Source organism: Anolis sagrei, chromosome 2, assembly GCF_037176765.1.
Source record: "Anolis sagrei isolate rAnoSag1 chromosome 2, rAnoSag1.mat, whole genome shotgun sequence".
Lineage (NCBI taxonomy): Eukaryota > Metazoa > Chordata > Lepidosauria > Squamata > Dactyloidae > Anolis > Anolis sagrei.
The window spans coordinates 223,056,418-223,073,213 of NC_090022.1; the positions used below are offsets into that span (position 1 = coordinate 223,056,418).

Genomic DNA, 16,796 nt, shown 5'->3' on the forward strand with positions numbered 1-16,796 from the left:
ATATATAAACCCATTTTTCCTACTTCCAACAGACCTCACTACCTCTGAGGATGCTTGCCATAGATGCAGGTGAAACGTCAGGAGAAAAATTGCCTCCAGAATATGGCCATATAGCCCGGAAAAACCTAAAACAACCCATTTCTAAAGGAAGTTGGAACCTTGGATAGCGCTCTTAAAGTTCAGGTTAAAACCCTCAATTAATTCAGTACTCCACTGACATTTTGTTGTTTATTCGTTCAGTCACATCCGACTCTTTGTGACCTCATGGACCAGCCCACGCAAGAGCTCCCTGTTGGCCGTGGCCACCCCCAGCTCCTTCAAGGTCAAGCCAGTCACTTCAAGGATACCATCCATCCATCTTGCCCTTGGTTGGCCCCTCTTCTTTTTTTCCTTCTATTTTCCCCATCATCATTGTCTTCTCCAAGCTTTCCTGTCTTCTCATGATGGGGCCAAAGTACTTCATCTTTGCCTCTAATATATTTGCCTCCAATGAGCAGCCAGACTTTATTTCCTGGAGTATGGACTGCTTCTCAAGGTCTAAGGAATCTTAGAATTTTCCTCCAACACTACAGTTGAAAAGCATCTATCTTCCTTCACTCGGCCATATAACACACCATTATTTTGACTCACGGAATAATAGATCAAAAATAGTTTATGTGATATTTCATGTATCTGCACTTCAAGCCAACAAAATTCACAAATTAAAATCATTTGGATCATGACTGATTGTGGGTACAGTCAATGAAACAGCATGGTTCAATTGTTATAGTATTGAACTGGGTTTTAAGAGAAATTGAACCAAAAGAATAGATGCTTAGTGTCACTCTCTGATCTTATCTAGGGACACCACACAAAACTATCAGGGGTTTGGTGTTGTTGCTGTTGTTTATCAAAAATGATTGTTTTGTTTAGGTAGCTATATAATTCAATCTCTCAATAGTTCTATTACCATTATTCTCATTTAAAGAGTTCAACCATAGCTGATGGCCAAGGATAGGGATCTATCCAATATTATACTGAACTTTCAAGCTTGAGTAGTATGTACTTTTAAGAACAACCATTCTTAGGCCACAACAGTTCTACTCAAAGTAATGGTCCAATACCAGTTGCCAAGCCATAGGCCTCCCGTGAGTTTAGAGGAAAGAAGGAAACTATTGTAGTAAATGGGCATAAATATTATGCCAGACAGTGGCGCATTGGGGGAAAAATATAATTGCTGTTTTCCTATATCAAATGGTCAAGAGGACATGGCACTGCACTGAAGCAGCTTTCATGCATATGATGTGGTTTCAGTGGTTGGAAAATGTACATTTAATGCATCATTGGGCAAGCATTACCATGTATAGAAGTGTGTGTGATTTGTAGATAATATGATCTATTGATTTCAATTCAGTACAAGTGGGAATACTAACTAAATGCATGGTCAACAACAAATTTTTATTTCATGCTCATTTCCCACTCTTCAGTAAAAAAAAGTATTGGTATTTAAGAGGTGCCGGGACTTGTGCTTAGCAGATAGAAATGAAAAAGTATATTTTCCCTTTAAATAATAGCCACAGTCAACTAACTGCCTTATTATTTGAGAAATCAGGCATGAAAGCTGGTAGAAGCTACAAGTTCAAGCTAATGAGTCTCCCATAACTATTAACATGGGTAGATCATTATCCCAAGTCATGGTCATGAAGGGGAAGGGAGGGAGATCAACCACAAAACCTTATCTGGTATGCGAAAATCCCTGTGGGTTTATCCGTATCAGGTTTTTAATCAGGAATATCACAACAAAAAGGCAAGAGCAGCTGCAGAAATCCAATGACTAATTTACTCCCACAGAAATGCACTAGCCTATTAGCAAATTTAACACAGCAGGAGAAAGAATTCCCATGTGTAGTAACAACTACAGAACTAAAAAAACCCCCTTCTTTGCTGGTAGTAATGGGGTATGTAATTACGACAGTGCTGCGATGGACCTAACACAGAACAGAAGAAATCCTAGTTGATTAATCATCAGTTTGATTTCTGTCAATCAATTTAATTAAATCAATATTTGTGAAACAAAATAGCAGCTCTGCTGTTCTCAGATTTCAAATGATGTTGGATTACAAGCCCCTCCCTAATATCAATGCAATATTACCAATCATCAAGGATAATGGAGGATGAAGTCCTATTATACCTGGAGATTCAATTTGAAGAAGCATGTTTTAAAATAGTGGTTGTGTGCCACCATCTACAATATCTGTCTGTCTGTCTGTCTGCCTACCTATCGAACGATCGATCGACAGACAGACAGGAGAAGGCATTCTCTCCAGCTGAAGAGAAAGAAGGGACAGTATCTCTTTGGATGACATAAATCACCTTTAACATTTTTTGTTCCTGGGTTATAAATACCATTTCCTAATTGGTTCTATAATACAAACATGAAAAAATATTATCAACTGCAAAACTTTGTTTTTGTGGGACATCCTGCAGCACATTTTTGATTCTACTATAATTTTTCAATGAGTAGAGTCTCAATCCATTCAACATAGTTTGCAGCAGCCACCAAAACAAAGTTTCTGGAGTATAAAAACTACTTTCAAAGTAAGTATCACACAATTAAACAGGAAATAACATTTTCAAACCAGGAACAGATTTTCTTAAAAATATATAGTTTTTAAAGAATCAGAGTATCTTCAAAGCAAATTTTAACTGACCAGTTAAGCACTGCTGTCCTAGATACAATTCACTTCCAATAAATAAATTCCATCTTTATTACACCCCATTTCAAATAATTCCATACTTTTGGGATGGGGGAGTCATCTGAATATCTTAATAAGGATTGAGTCCACTATAATCTCTATTTTTAGTTTGCTGACTTTAGCCACAGTTTTCCCATTCAAAATGGCTTTATGCTAGCTCTTTTAATATTAAACAGACTATAGAGCATATGGCATGAACATTGTAAAGCTCATTCCTTCATCCATGCTGCCAATAGTATTCTGTGCAGTAGACTGAACATGATAAACATTGAGATTAAATCAATGCTAGTAGAGTTTTCAATCCATGTGTCATACTGAGCACGCTCATACTTTGCTCTGGAAAAGTAATTCAAAAGCACATATATTAAATTGCCTTTTATTTAGTACAATAGCTTTTGTAAAGCCTTTCCTATGACTGCCAGTATGGTTTGGGTATTGAACTAGGACTCTGAAGGCCAGAGTTTGAATCCCTGTTTAACCATGACAACTCACTGGGTGACCTTCAGCAAGTTACTCTTCCAGTCTGAGTTGCAAAAGCTCTGCAACTTTGAACAAACCTTGCCAAGAAAACTCTGACAGATTTGCTTTAAGGTAGCCATAAGTCTGAAACAACCTGAAGGCACACATTTTCCAAAACATAATTCTACTTCTTGACTTTTTAAAAACGAGGATGTCATTTAATTTCAGCAAGAATTCATTCACCAGAAAGAAGTACACAAACTTGGCATGAAGAAGCAATAATGAACTGGAGGCTTACTGGTAACTTAAGAATTCAAGATGTTATTAATAGGGAGGTGGGAATTTCCAACTAGGCTTACTTTTATGACTCACAGAAGTATCAGCATTAACCTTTTATATGATACTATCCAAACTCAGTGGATATGTTTCATATGGTGGTGGTGGAGGAAGGATTAGATATGGAGAAATCATAATTACTCCATCCCACTTTTATCTTGGGAGGACCGTTTCTGAAAGGACGGATGAGTTTCAAACAAAAGTGTAAATGGGAGAGTTGTGCAAATCACAGAGCTTGGGTGGGTTGGTCCAGCTTTTTTTAAAGTGCTGTAAGGTGCTCTTTGCTATGGCACTACTACTACCTATAACAAGGAAAGGCCCTCTGCACCATGATAGAGTAAATTCTTTATATTCAAATGTTGCCAAATTTAATACCCAACATCTCTCTCGCCAAGGCCAAGAAAGCCTCTTACTTGAAACTAATGAGCACTGCTGTCAATTCATACAGTCCAAATATATGGAGTCTGTGGCCTTCCAGAGCATGTTTGACTCCAATTCCCATCAGCCACTGGCAATATGATCACTGGTCCAGAACAATATGAGCCCTGATACAACAACTCCAAAAGTATATCATAGTTTCCTATTCCAAAAGCAAACCACTCTCATGCCCCGTCTACAACCCATTTTAATGAAGACTGAATTGCATTATATGGTCATTTTATGTATCTACACTGACCATATAATGCACTTCAATCTGCATTATAATTGCAGTGTACATTCCTAACAACACCAAAGCATGAAGACAGTAGACTTTCTTCCTAGTTTAACAAATTGCAGCCTGCTTCCACTTCCCAACAGGTCTTCATGGGGGGGGGGGGGGGGGGGTAGAGAGAGAGAGAGGGAGAGAGATCAGAAAAGAGGAAATCCTAAAAACCATTTAAATAAGGCTAATCATGGCTACTTGGTAGATCTTAACAAACCATTTAAATAAGGCTAAACAGCTAAGCAGGATCAGCTCTGGTTAGCGCTTGAACAAAAGACTGCCAACAAATACCAGGGACTGTAACCTATGTTGCAGTGGGAGGGCTAGCAACCCCCCCCCCCTTTAAGAATACCATATGAAATTACAACACACACATACACACACACACATCTTCTCAAAAGCTACCATAGGGCCCTTCCACACAGCCCTATATCCCAGAATATCAAGGCAGAAAATCCCACATTATCTGAGTGTGGAATCAGATAACCCAGTTCAAAGCAGATTTTGTGGGATTTTCTGCCTTGATATTCTGGGATATAGGGCTGTGTGGAAGGGCCCATAGTATCCAAGAGGCACCAGATTTTGCCTGATCAAAGAAACTATAAGCTAAGTCAGGTTTGGTTAAAACCTGGATTTGGGGGGTGGGGGGGAATTCACCAAGGAAAACTTGGTGCCAATCAGAGGAAGACACCTCAGAGTATTCCTTGCCTAAGAAAACCCTATGCAATGTAGAAGGTCACCATAAATTGACAAGCAATCTAAAGGTGCATAGGCATGCAGGCAGGCACATGCACTCCTTGCAAGGCATGTTTCTTCTGGCTAAGAAGAAAGAGGCAGAAGCAGACCACATCTTAGGGCGTGCCTTCCCTTTAAAAGACTGAGAAGGAGACAGTTCTGGATCAGACACACACAGAGAGAGCATCTCCTTCATAGAATAAATGCAGTTCAATACCGCTTTAACCTTGATGGCTCAATGCTATGGTATCCTGGGAGTTGCAGTTTAGTGAGGCACCAGCACCCTTTAGCAGAAAGGGATAAAGACCTAGCAAAACTTTTTGAACCAGAACAATTCTCTTCCTTTGGGGGGATGAATGCAGTTGAACATTACTTGAACTACCCTTCCTCAGTGCTAGGAAATCCTGGGACTTTGTAGTTTGGGAAGGCACCAGCACTTCTTGGCCAAGGAAGTCCCAAGACCTTGTCAAACCACAGTTGCCAAGCTTTCATAGCATTGAGCTGTGGCAATGAGTGTGAGGCCAAACTGAATCCATTCTACGGACTAGGTGCGCCTAGAGAGAGGGCCCTTCCAGACAGGCCACATATCCCAGATATTCTGTTTATCCCAGATTATCTGGCAGTGCAGACTTGTATAATCCAGTTTAAAGCAGAAAACCTGGGATCAGATTCTGGGATAGAGGGCCAGTCTGGAAGGGCCCAGAGACACAGAGAGAAAGGGACGGAGATACAGGAACAGAGGAAAAAGAGAGGGACAGAAAGACTGAGAGAAAGGCAAAGAGAGAGAGAAGCACATAGAGAGGAAGTTAGATAGAATGACCCATCTACACTGCATTATAATGCAGATTGAACTGGATTATATGGTAATGTGGACTGACTCGTGTAATTCAGTACAATGCATTTCAATCTGCATGACATGCGTCCACATTGACCATAAATTGCAGTTCAAACTGCCTTATAGGGCATCGTAGAAGGGGTCAAAGCCACATTTGAACTGGGTTATATGGCAATGTAGATTCATGTAATCAGGGCCGTAGCCAGAAAAAAATTTCGGGGAGGGTTGAAAATTTCGGGGGGGGGAGGGGTTGAAACCTGCCTCCTAGCTCACGCTGAAGCAAAGAGCACAGCAGGGGGCAGAGCAACCTTCAATAGCCTGCAGCTCTGCCCCTGACAACCACCTCCACCAAGTCTGGCCTCCTTAATGAGAGCATTCAACACACACACCCCCAACTTGGTTGCTTCACTACATCGGCTATTGCTGCAAGTAATGACAGTGTAAATAAATTGTCAATATTTGCTTGAGATAGTGCTTACAGTTCTGGAGGAACTCTTAATTTTTTACATCTCATAGACTTAGCAGAGGGATTTGGTTAACCAGTTAAAATTCATGAGTAAACCAGGTTTAAAAAAAAAATCTGAAACATTTCGGGGGGGGGGTTGAACCCCTAAAACCACCCCCTCGCTACAGGCCTGCATGTAATTCAGTTCAGTCTGCATGATATGAGTCCACATTGACCATATAATGCAGCTCAAACTGCATTAAAGGACAGCGTAGAAGGGGTCAACGCCACAGTTGGACTGGATTATATGGCAATGTAAACGCATGTAATTCTATGAGTCCACATTGACCATTTCATGAAGTTCAAACTGCATTATAGAGCAGCGTAGAAGGGGTCAATGCCACAGCTGAACTGGATTATAAGGCAATGTAGACTCATGTAATTCTATGAGTCCACATTGACCATATCATGACATCCAACCTGCATTATAGGGCAGCGTAGAAGGGGTCAACACCACAGTTGAACTGTATTATAAGGCAATGTAGACTCATGTAATTCTACGAGTCCACGCTGACCATACCATGAAGCTCAAACTGCCTTATAGAGCAGCATACAAGGTGTCAAAGCCACAGTTGAACTGGATTATATGGCAATGTAGACTCGTGTGATTCTTTGAGTCCACATTGACCATATCATGACATCCAACCTGCATTATAGGGCAGCGTAGAAGGGGTCAACACCACAGTTGAACTGTATTATAAGGTAATGTAGACTCATGTAATTCTATGAGTCCACGCTGACCATATCATGAAGTTCAGACTGCATTACAGAACAGCGTAGAAGGAGTCAACACCACAGAGACACAGAGATACAAAGAAAGGCACAGAGATACAAAGAGAGGGAGGCACAAAGAAACACAGAGAGAGAGACATTGGAGAAGACTCAGAGACACAAAGAGAGGAGGAAGACACAGAAAAAGAAAGCGAGACAGAATGGGAGAGAGAAGAAGGCGGCACAGAGAGAAAGAGACACAGAGAGAAAGGCAGACAGGAGAGAAAGAAAGGGAGACACAGAAAGAGGGGGGGACGGACATAGAGATGGAAAGAGAGGGGGGGGACAACAATGAAGGAGACCGACCCTCGGGAGCACCTTGTGGGGAAGAGAATTGGGAGAGGGGAGGGGGAGGAGACCCTGCCCTGCCTGTCCTTGGCCAAAACAAAGCGAAGGGGGCGTGGGAGGCGCTCCTGCCGGACCCCCGCCTGCCTGCCTGCCTGTCCGCCTTTCCAAACTTTCCCTCGCCTCAGTGAAGAGAGGCAGTGAGTGAGCCGCGCAGGGAAGAAAGGGGACAAAACAAAAGGCGGGACAGACGAAGAAAGAAGGGAGAGGAGCAAGGCTCGCCATGGAAGAAGAAGAAGGGGGAAGAGGAGGAGGAGGAGGCACTCACCGTGGCCTCCCGAGGAGGTCTGGGGGCGAGCGAGAAAGGGAGGCTTGCTCAAGGCGGAGGGGGCTGAGGCATGGTGCTCGGCCGCTTCCTCGCTCCCTTCTTTCCTGCCTGCCTGCCTTCCTCCCAGAAAGGACTCGGCTGCCCCTCTGCCCGGCCCTCTCCCTGCTGCTCCGCCCCACAGCGCCTGCTTCCAAGCGCCTCCTCCTTCTCCGCCCCCTTTCTCGCCCCCTTCGAGGCCGGGCTTGGCTGGAGCCTCGCGGGGAGGAGCATGTCGGGACCTGGCCTCCCTTTTGCAGGGCGCCCGAGAAAGTTTTTCCCACTGGAGTGACGCCTTTTGGAAGGCAACGTCTACACCAAAGAGGGTCACACTCATGAATGGACCTCACCACACTAGGCAGTGATTCTCAACCTGTGGGTCCCCAGATGTTTTGGCCTTCAATTCCCAGAAATCCTAACAGCTGGTAAAGTGGCTGGGATTTCTGGGAGTTGTAGGCCAAAACTCCTGGGGAACCACTGCACTAGGGAATGAATCCACTTTAAATTAAGTTGCTGCTTCCTGCATTATTCTGGGGTTTGTAGTTTAGGGGGGAGCCTTTAACAGGAGGAGGCAGAAACCAGATTTAAGGTGGATTCATTTCCATTGCAAGAAAACTCACTGAAGGTCCTGTATCTTCATTTATTCTCTCCTTCTCTGGAGGTTCTTAAGCAGAAGCTGGATGGGCATCTTTTAGGAGTGCTTTGATTGTGTTTTCCTGCATGGCACACACACACATATATATATAAAATATAGGAATGATATATCATGGAAGCTGTAGTTTTACAACCTCTTTTTGGCCTTTTCTACCAAAGTGGGCTGGTGCCTCATCAAACTACAACCCACATGATTCCATAGCACTGACCCATGGAAGCTAAAATGATATTAAGCTGCATTCATTCTACAACGTTAATTGGCACTGGTTAAGCTTCCACTGCATCATGGGACTCTTTTGTCTTCTACAGAGGGGGGGGGGGTAGGCATATACACTGCAGAATGAATGCAGTTTGACATCACTTTTACTGCCATGACTCGATGCAGTAGGCTCAATGCCATGAAATCCTGGGAGTTGTAGTTTGATGACCAGCACTCTTTGGCAGAGAAGACTATGGACTTTTCTGTCCTCCCTCCCTTGGGCAAAGTTTTGATAACTTCATGCAGTGACAGTACTGGGAGGGGTTAAATAATAATAATAATAATAATAATAATAATAATAATAATATCATTTGCCTGCGACAAAGAACTGCTGGGATCACATGCCAGAAAAAGTTACAGAGAATGAACACATCAAACTACTCTGGGACTTCCGGATTCAGACAGAGTTTTGGAGAACAATACTCCTGACCTCACATTCGTGTTAAAAAGCAAAGTATGGATTGCCGATGTTGCAATCCCAGGTGACAGCAGGATTGAAGAGAAACAACTGGAAAAGCTGACAGGATATGAGGATTTAAAGATCAAACTGCAAAGACTCTGGCACAAACCAGTAAAGTGGTCCCTTTGGTGATCGGCACACTGGGTGCAGTGCCTAAAGACCTTGGCCTGCCTTTAAAAACAATCAGTGCTGACAAGATTACTATCTGCCAGCTACAAAAGGCCACCTTACTGGGATCTGGACTCATTATTCGCCGATACATCACACAGTCCTAGACACTTAGGAAGTGTCCGACGTCTGATCCAATACAACAGCCAACAGAGTGTCTGCTGTGGACTCATCTTGTTGTGTTTCAAGTAAAATAATAATAATAACTTTGAAAAAGGAGATGGAGGGCCTGATTAGGCAACCCAAGAACAAGCCATTAGAACAAATGCCATCAAAGCCAGAATTGCCAACGACAGATCCCATCAAAGCCAGAATTGTCAACGACAGATCCCAAATGTCGTTCCTCTGCAAGGAAGCAGATGAAACAATAGATCACATCCTCAGCTGCTGCAAGAAGATTGCGCAGACAGACTACAAGCAGAGGCATAACTCCGTTGCTCAGATGAACTTGTGCCACAAATACCATCTGTCTGCGACAAAGAACAGGTGGTATCACAAGCCTGACAAAATTACCATCTGACAGCTGCAGAAGGCTACCTTACTGGGATCTGCATGCATTATTCGCCGATACATCACACAGACCTAGACACTTGGGAAGTGTCCGATGTGACCCAATACAACAGCCAGCAGAGTGATCTTGCCTGCTGTGGACTCATCTTGTTGTGTTTCTAATTATTAATATTAATATTAATATTATTCTTTTTTGTGTCAGGAGTAACTTGAGAAACTGCAATAATAATATTTCTTATTGGCCTCATCTCAAAGCCCAAGGCAAGGCTCAAATAGCTAAGATACATAGATTAAAAACATAAAACCATTAAAACACATATATTAAAAGACACAAATATAAGACTTAAACTCATTAAAATCATTCATACCAATAAATGCTAATTTAAAATTCATAGTTTAAAATTAACCATTTATCCAAAATTGATCTTCCCTTTTTTTATTTCTCTCAGCTGCCCCATATCTTCTTCCAGGGGCAAGTGAGCCAACTACATTCAGATATGGTGCTCTCCAAACCCCTGTTTTGGAACTACTCACAAGTTAAATTGCCAGTGGTGTTTATTGCATACCTACCAAAATACATTGTTTCTCCCCATCCCCCTCTAGTGGCCAAAAGGGGGAAACGCTGTCCATGCCGTTAAATAACACAAGGTAACAAAATTGGGAAAAAATTCTGTTCCTGGTTTGAAAGTGTTATTTCCTGTTTAATTGTGTGGTACTTACTTTTAAAGTACCGTATATTCCAGCATATAAGATAACTGGGTGTATAAAATGACCCCCAACTTTTCCAGTTAAAATATAGAGTTTGGGATATATTCGCCATATAAGACTACCCCTCTTTGAACGCACACCAATTTTTTTAAAAAAGCATCAGATTTGATTTCAATATGGTAATTTTCCTATTACTGTACTGTTTTGTATCGATGTTGTTCACCGCTTTGAGTCGCCCGAGGGCTGAGAAAAGCGGTATATAAATAAAGTAAATAAATAAATAAATTCTCTGCCTCTCAGATCTCGCACATGTGCACTTGCACCGCTTCACTGCAGTCTTCAGGAGCGAGATCTGAGAGGCAGAGGAGGAGGTCAGACAGGTAAAAGAGGTGTGTTTGTCTGTGCCCAGAGCCACTCTATCTCTTTTTTCCATACCCCGGATGCCCCGAATGCCTGAGCTTGCTCCGCCCTTCACTTACACCTTCCTGGTGAGGCGCCCCTTCACCTTACCATGGGGACCGCATTAAGTCCACGAATCCTGATGAGTGGATTTTCTTCTACCGTACTTGTGCAGCGCCACCCTTAATGCTTTCATACAGTCGCTGAATACGGCAGGGACACGGCCATTGCCATTTTTGAGCTCCCCCCACCATATGTGGCAACCACAGATTCTCCAATCCGATTGGAAGTTTCAGCACATGCTCTATAAGACTACTCCCGTATATAAGACTAATCCCGTGCATAAGACTACTCCCGTGCATAAGACTACTCCTGTGTATGAGACTACTCCCGTATATAAGACTACTCCAGCCTATAAGACAACCCCGCGTATAAGACAACCCCTGACTACTGAGAAGATTTTCTTGGGTTAAAAAGTAGTCTTATATGCCAGAATATATGGTAGTTGTTATACGCCAGAAACTTTGCCATTTTTAACCTTTCAATATACCTTTTTTTTTTTTTACCTTTTGTGCAAATCGCAAAACAAAGGATTTGCAGTTTAATAAAATTTTCCATGGGCAGAATTTCTAAGAAAGGAATACAATGGACTTTATATAAAGGAAAGTTAAAAGAAACTTAAAGGACAGGATGAAAAATAAGAAAACAATGCTATGCAAATAAAAAAGAATTTTAGACAAAAAAAAAATAGAACTTCGGCAAAACTGAACCTGGAAGTAATTCACAGTGAAAATAGTTTTGCTTTACCCTGTCTACTCTTTTCTCTTTCTTTCAATTTTTTCCTCTTTGCCTTTTTGTTTTTGTTTTTGTGTTTTTTCCTCCCTTTTTCTCTAAACACTTTTTTTCTCTTTCCTCCATTAAGTTTCAAATTTTTCTTTGACTTTAATGTTCTCCCACTTTCGATGTACCTTCTTCAAATCGCAGTTTTACTTTAGGCATAATTCTTAATAAAAAGCATAATTTAAAAAAATTCCATGGGTTGTTGTAGGTTTTGCGGGCTATATGGCCATGTTCTAGAAGCATTCTCTCCTGACGTTTCGCCTGCATCTATGGCAAGCATCTTCAGAGGCTGTAAGGTCTGTTGGAACTAGGAAAATTGGATTTATATATCTGTGGATGGTCCAGGGTGGGACAAAGAACTCTTGTCTGTTGGAGCTAGGTGTGAATGTTTCAATTGGCCACCTTGATGAGCATTTGATGGCCTGGCAGGAGAGAATGCTTCTAGAACATGGCCATATAGCCCGAAAAACCTACAATAACCCAGTGATTCCAGCCATGAAAGCCTTTGACAATACACATTTTTCCATGTTTTTATGATAAAACCAATTAGGAAATAACATTTGTACCCAGGAACAAAAATCGTATTACATCATGTAATTAGAACTATAGTCGATCCTCCTTATCTATGGTTCCCATATCCACAAATTCAACCATCCAGGCTTGAAAATACAGGTTGAGAGCATCCCTTATTGGAATACTCCAAAATTTGCCATGTGGGTAGTTGAGATAATGCAGAAGACTCTCAGTTAACTGGAACTCAAGCAGCCAAAATTCTTAAGCAACTGGCAAACACCTCAAAGAAATAATACTTCAAATAAGAAATTAAAATAAACTATTTTTAGCAGAAATGTAAGTTTAAGCTTAAATTATGTTAAACTTTAAATAATGTTACTGAAGTTCATTGAGTTGAAAAGTATTGACTGCCATTTGACTAAAGCTGCATACTTCATTTACAAAGTTGTTTTTATACAAAACTGTTACATAAAGTTTGCCTTTATTTGCTTTTAATTACTGTATCTCAATATTAGTATCAAATCAATGCAAAGTTTATGGTATGATATAATATGGGGTATAGTTAGGCCTATTTTAATAGTAACTCTCAAGCAACCAGAAACTACATTTATCTGGTATCTACCAATCTGGTATCTACCAATCACCGGAGCCCCCGGTGGCGCAGTGGGTTAAAGCACTGAGCTGCTGAGCTTGTTGATTGAAAGGTCGCAGGTTCGATTCCAGGGAGCGGCGTGAGCTTCCGCTGTCAGCCCTAGCTTCTGCCAACCTAGCAGTTCGAAAACATGCAAATGTGAGTAGATCAATAGGTACCACTTCGGTGGGAAGGTAACGGCGCTCCATGCAGTCATGCCGGCCACATGACCTTGGAAGTGTCTACGGACAACGCTGGCTCTTCGGCTTAGAAATGGAGATGAGCACCACACCCCAGAGTCAGACATGACTGGACTTAATGTCAGGGGACTACCTTTACCTTACCAATCCCTATGGTTGCTGGTTAACTGAGAACCTACTGTAAAACCTTTACTTTCTAATGGTTTAGTGCATACAGCTTTTCCATGCACACAATTATTAAATTATGATGTATAACATTACCTTCACACTATGTGTATAAGGTGTATAAAAACATAAATGGTATGCATGTTTAGACTTGGGTCCCATCTCCAAGATATCTCATTATGTATATGCAAGCATTTCAAAATCTGAGTGTGGGAATATTTCGGGCCTCAAGCATTTTGGATAAAGGGTTCTCAACCTGTAACCCCTCTCCAAGAAAAGGTCCGAAACCTTGACTTTGCCATTTTATATAAGGAACATCATTGTACATTGTGAGGTTTGAATATTTATGGTTTTTTATATCCAAGTGGGTCCTTGAACCAAACATAAGCTGATCACAGGAGCCCACTGTATTATTATTAACATTCTTGCTTTCAGAGTTCATTAAGAGGCTTGGATACTATCCAAGAATCTATGCCGCCGTGAGACATCACTGGATAACGTAGCATGTCCCAGTAAGCGTTCCTTTTTGAAATTGTGTTACAGCACTCTTTTTATAATGATTTTATTCAGGTGTTTTGACAGTTTGTTAGAAATTGGCTCCCAATGATTACCATTAGACTTACTGTTGTTATGTTTTCATGAAATTCAGAAACAGAAGGCATCTTTCTGTGCAACAAACTGAACTAGAGAAAAACAAAAACTGGATAGAACGAATAATATTCTAAAGGGGGAAAAGGTTATCGGAGAAAAAGAATGAAAGCCTTCAGCAACACAAAAAGAATGAAGCCCATCTTGTTCTTCATTTTGCTATCCTTTTGTGGACACACAGGGATTCAGCTTTCTCCGTTTCCAGCTCAATTTACTGGGGCTTAGGAACAAAGCTATCTAGAACATAACCGGAGAGATCCAGTAGGATAGCACTTCAGAGGTATCAGGTTCCCTTCTTTCCCCATCGTCTTTTTTTTTTTTGGGGGGGGGGGGGACTCAACAATGATACAAGCAGAAGACAAACAGGATAGACTGGAGTATCTTGAGATACAGGCTTTCCCTTCCAGACTCAACAGTGTAGGTTGATTTGTGCTGATCAGAACTTGGGAAAGTTGCTTTTGGAATGATAGCTCTCAGTGATTGTGCGGACTGGAAAAGAGGACTCTTTTCCACTCTCTGATCCTTGGGACCCCACAAACGTTTTGAAACATGTTAGAAGTCTGCCCTTCCTGGTTTGTGGAGACTTGTGTTTATTTGGGCAATGCACCCTTTAGCAAAGTTTCAATCATCAAGTACTATACTCACCAGTGCACTGAATCCCTTGCTGGGATATATAGGATCTGTTTTCCCTTGCTTGGTCTGATTACCCCTGGGAGTCTTGTGTGCCTGGCCACAGAGCTGGATACAAAATCGGGCTTTGGTTGTGGAGTAAAGAGGAGGAAGGTACAGGAAGAGTCCCTGGAGCTCTTGTATGCCACCTCTTGCACAAGATCCAGTGTGGAGATCATGGTTTGAAACCCCATTTGGCCATGAAACTGGAGATCAAGGTTTGAACCCCCATTTGGCCTTGAAAACCCACTGGGTGACACTGGGCAAGTTACATATTCTGAGCTCCAGAAAACCCTGTAATTTGTTCTCCTTAGAATTTCCTTATGTCTGAAATGATCTGAAGGCACAACCACTACAACAACAAAAAGATATGGGACTAAGCATAGAATATTTCATAAAGCTCCACTCTTCCTTCTCCACGCCTTTTCCAGCTTTGCCAACTTCACTCCTTTGTCAACAATTTCTTCTGGTGACACTCCACTGCGAGTGAAACCCAGCTAACAGAAGTACCCTAATAAAACAGTATATATCTTCCATGGGCATATCGTTGGCTTCTCTCAGTGCAGAGTTAGGAACATTTATTTGTTGCCCAATACTGATGAGCTGGAGATGACGATCTTTCCATAAACATTTTCTTCAGGCCTTCAGAATCAGTATCTTTCCACTGAGTTCATAAGTTGTCTTGTCTAGCTGTGTGATTGACAATAAGGAAATCCAGACTATAATTTGATGTGCTGAGCATGTTTTATATGTTTAAATGGCAATTTAAGAAAGGTTTAATAATTCTGATTGGCTTGTTGTTGTTGTTATTGTTGTTGTTTTTGGAGTGGCAACTTCATATGATGTTTTGACTGATTTATCATCACTCAAACAAATGCTATGCAGTTTTGTATTTTGTAATGTTTATTATATTAATTATTTCAAAAGACATTATTCAAAGTATTCAATAATTGTCATTTCTTACTCTAAAAACAAAGGATTTGGAAAAAATGATGTATTTTCTGCTTAAAATAAGTAGAATTCCTTTTTCTTGTATAGAATTTGTTCTTCTTCTTCTACAGCAGTGCTTCTCAACCTTTGTTCCTCCAGGTGCATTGGACTTCAGCTCCTATAATTCCTGACAGCTGATAAATTGGCTGCGATTTCTGGGAGTTGAATTCCAAAACACCTGGAGTACCAAAGGTTGGGAACCACTGTTCCACAGGTTCTTAGAGTTTTATATGTCAACTTTACATCATTGGTGATAATAACTGAAATTGAAACTTGATTGGAAAATTGTCTTCTGTCTGCAACAAGTGTTTTTTCAACTTTACTATCAAGACACTATAGTGATTTTAGCAATGATAATTTAGGAGGCTGCTCTTGAAGGTGCACATGCACATACTGCATTTGAAAAAAACCTGTTACAATTAGAAGAACAACCATATTTTAACATGTTTGCACATTAAATATATCAATTCACTGTAAAATGCTAAAGAAAATAAGTTATGTGTCTCATGGGTGACTGGAAATCTTGATTTTGTAGGTTGTTAACTTTTTTTTCCATTCTTGGTAAACAATGCTATTTGTTTCGCTGAAAATATAACTCATTTCCATACCCTTGAGAAATCTAGCCCCTTGTAAAAGGAAATAACATAATGGAGGTTTGTAGGCAAAGTGTGAAACAAAATGCAACAAGATCAACATGAGCTAGAAATTGAGGCCCTAACATCAAAAAGCAAAATAACTCTTTAAACAATCCAAAGTAGAGCATTTGTCCAATTCCTGTATCTTTGGATGACATCTATGAAAATATTTTACCTACATGGAATATACATTATTTTTTAATTTTTTAAAGCAAATCATAGTATCAGATACTTTTTAAACTTACCTACTCAGGAGTTTCAAAAACAATGAAAATGCAGAAAAACTGAAGGAATGTTTTTCTTGTACCTGAAGTTTTCTGTCCATAGAGATGATCAACAAATGAACAAATGTCGCTTTTGTTTTCAGACAAGAATTAATATAATGGCTTGACAGTACTGCAGGAAGAGCATTATCTGTCACAACCTCTGTTCAGGATGTCAAGTCAGACACTTATTTTTCTAACTTACAAAAACAGGAATTGTCTCATGACACATTGATGTGAGCCAAATATTAAGTGATTTTTCAACCAGTTCAGTCAGGAGTCTAACTATAATTATTAGTGATGTGTTTAAAAAATTACAGCACTTTTGTGCATGTCTACTTAGAGGCAAGCCCCAC

General features: G+C 40.8%; 1 protein-coding gene across 2 annotated transcripts in view; it reads right to left on the reverse strand.

The window, feature by feature from the left end:
* The window catches only part of CEMIP2 (cell migration inducing hyaluronidase 2), an 84,123-nt gene extending 67,603 nt beyond the window's left edge, over positions 1-16,520 (reverse strand). The window contains exon 1 of one of the 2 annotated variants that reach the window (XM_060762211.2): positions 16,423-16,520. The gene's annotated coding sequence lies outside the window, so the exon portion shown is untranslated. Of the gene's footprint in view, positions 1-7,692; positions 7,875-16,422 lie in introns of those variants that run through there. The other variant, XM_060762210.2, reaches the window with a different exon arrangement.
* Positions 16,521-16,796: the final 276 nt, after the last annotated feature.